The following is a 3,533-nucleotide window of genomic DNA, read 5'->3' on the forward strand; positions in this document are numbered from 1 at the left end:
CACACAGTTGAGCGTTTGTAAATAGACAAAAAAGTAATCAAAACACGCCGGAAAACCTCACAAACAAATTGTCTTATCTTAGACATCGTATTACATACTTAATATTGTGATATTTGTACATTGCAGTAAAATATCGTTTGAAAATATGGTGAAATAAATCAGAATACATTTAGATGGTCATATAGCATGGAACAGTCATGTGGAATGCGTGCTTTCTACAACGATGTAAAACCTTCGAGTTAAAATTAAACTGAAGATTAACAGTAGATAAGTCGTTAGCTGAGTCTGTCATAACATACGGTATTCCACTGCACAGACGTCGCTCTGACTACAGTATGCAAATTATAAATCGAAAAAAGAAAACATACATCACGGTGACTCAGTGCTTTCTATGTTGCGGGAGCAGGTCAAATTAGAATAATTGAAATAATTTTAGCCATGTTACATCAGTAAAATGCGGCCGGCGTTTCTTATGTAAGTATTGAATTTTTTTAAGCTCCATAAAAGAAAAACGATGGCACACCGCATACAATGCACGGCTACTGAACCCCAGTACCCGGGTTTGAACACGATGGGTTAGAATACGCAGCAACACACACACACACACACACACACACACACACACACACACACACACACACACACACACACACACACACACACACACACACACACACACACACACACACACACACACACACACACACACACACACACACACACACACACACACACACTCACACACACACACACACACACACACTCACACACACACACACACACACACACACACACACACACACACACACACACACACACACACACACACACACACACACACACACACACACACACACACACACACACACACACACACACACACACACACACACACACACACACACACACACACACACACATATATATATATATATATATATATATATATATATATATTATTGTGAAAGCACTACAAGAGGCTGTAGTCAGTCATTGGTCAGTCAGACACTCCATTGGCTGGTGAACTTGAAAGACCTGTCGGGGAGACTCGCGCGTTGGAGGCGCTGAATTGGACTGAGTTTGAATTACCCGCGCGAGTTCATGTGACGGAAGAAGCAAGAAAGATTGGAGAAAATTCAGGGTCGATGGTAGCGAGCATATGTGTACTTTCGCACTAATAAACAATGGTAAATAGCATAGGTTAAGGTACAGGATAGCAACAAGCTAGCACGAAATGCAAATACGCTAGATCTGGGATACTGGAAATGAAGTAACTATCTCGTGGCACTGTGCGAACTCGCTATTATTTCTCCAGCGATATTAAAATGCCTGTTAACAAAAACGTTTAGGATACAAAAATGAGATCTAATTGCTATAGAGAGTACTAGAAAAAAGAGAAGGTGTTTTTATGTGCCACACACATTTGATGCATTAGATGAACGTTTCTGCAAATTCGTTTTTGCCGCGTTTATTTCCTGGATACTGAAAATATGTATTTCACTAAACATCTAACTTCGCCTTCAAACTCTGTATATTTCCTTCCCACTCTCTTACCTCATCATTTCTGCTCTCACTCACTCTCGTCTCCCCGAATTCTTTATGTGTCTATTACGCCCGGGCATCACCGAGTGGATTTCTAATGAGGGCTCACACTCGTGAGGATGGCCACGTCTGTTCATAGTTGTTGTTGAGCATCCCTGCACGTATTCAAAACACACATTTCTTTTGGCCATTTTAGACGTTTCCGTGAGACTAGAGCAGGGTCCAGTATATTTGATAGCTAACGGCACAATTGACGCTACATCGATGAAAATAATTCTTAAAATTCTTGCCGAAAGACTCCTGGCAGAGCGGCGACACTCAGCGTCACAGCATACGACCCCTACCGGAAAAAGAAGCCCTATTTGTTTGGTAGTTCTACGTGATTTGTAAACATAAATGTGATTTTATAAGACAATAAGAATAGGAACATGCCGAAATCAGAATTTGAATTTTACGTAGGCTTACCTTTCATATATTTTTATTCCTTGCACAATATACTGGACATCGCACTGTGCAATGCTTAACGGTCTTTCCCATAATAATTATATTAACTTATTGTGAAAGCCTAAGGGAAAACTGTAACTCCAACCGCATGCCGGGTATCAGGACGATATACAGAAGTGCCGACAAGGGCGCAACGTAGATGTATCTAAACGTTCTATGGTCACTTTCATTCTTTCACGTTGCTTCCTTCCAGTCAATACGAACACCCAGTCTGATGAGATCGCTTATCAGAAAATGTTATTACATACGCCGCCGGACGCAGCGCCTGTTCTCCGAAGGCGCTTTTAACGCGACAGAATTAAAGGGTCCGTTACACCTAAAATGCTGCGTCGGCGTCAGCATCGGCGTTGTGAGCGAGCTGCCGTTAACTTGGCTAATCTCTATAGTTTATACGTGAAGAAAACACATAGTTCAACATTGGTTGCAACTTTATGTACACCAACGAAAACGCTTCGATGGGCAGTGAAGTAGTGGGACTTTGTTTCGAAACTTTCGATAGCGTAGTTTGACTCGAAAAAGGCTCTAAAGCGACCTATTCCACAGTTGTTGTTGTAGAGTCACTCTGGGAAGCTGAGTGACTTCTAGCTGCGTCTTCGTTCAGACGCTTCTCGAGTCGGGCAGCGCGCTTTTCTTCTGTCTCTTGAGCGCGTTGTCCCTTGTTTCGTTCCATTGTTTTCGCTTGTCTTCTCTCAACTCTGCTCTCCGTGCGCTGTGCGCGCTGTGTGCGGCGCTGTCGGACCGCCCCTTCCACCGCTTGTTAGGCAGGCCGTTGGGTGGTCGGTAGGCTTGGTTGTGAGCACAACTTCACATCGAGCGAAAAAACTGCGAGGAAACCAATGTATCAGTAAGGCGCTTCCCCGCAATGCGGCGCGCGCATCGCGTGACAAGTTTGCAAGCGCAGATCGCCACGAAGCTTGCAGGGGAGCATTGAAATGCGAGTGCCTCGCTACGGAAAATTTCTTCATCGTTGCAAACACCTCCTGGTTTTTGACGTGACTCGCGAAGCGGCGTTCATAGCCAGGGCTTTTAGATAAGAGTCTTGAACGGTGTAATCGGATCGAATGACCAGACAACGAAAATACAGGAGACTATGAGAGGAGGTTCAGCAGTTTTGTTAACAGGAGGGAGATCGGCATGATTCGACCATAGTCCTTTAAATACACCAAGTGCTTCGCCCTGCGAAACGTGCACTGTTTCCTTTGGAGAAGTGGTTTCTTGTCTAAAAAGCAATTCAATTTATTTGCTTAGAGCTTTTTTCACAGAAGCGGAGGGAAGATCATGTACCCAGGAACTACGCCACAACACTACAACGCGATCTAACTTTATGACACAGTGCTCGTTGTCAGAGCTTTATTTATTGCCACAATTCAGTTCATGTCACGTAACGTGTGCATATTTTTGTAGGTTATGTGGCGGGTAGACACAAAGCAAATCAAGGTTGCGGCGACCAGTGACACCTATGGTTTGGGCAGCTGCTATCGTAGTGG

The sequence above is a fragment of the Amblyomma maculatum genome, chromosome 4 (genome assembly GCF_055883805.1).
Source record: "Amblyomma maculatum isolate TAMU_Amacu chromosome 4, ASM5588380v1, whole genome shotgun sequence".
NCBI lineage: Eukaryota > Metazoa > Arthropoda > Arachnida > Ixodida > Ixodidae > Amblyomma > Amblyomma maculatum.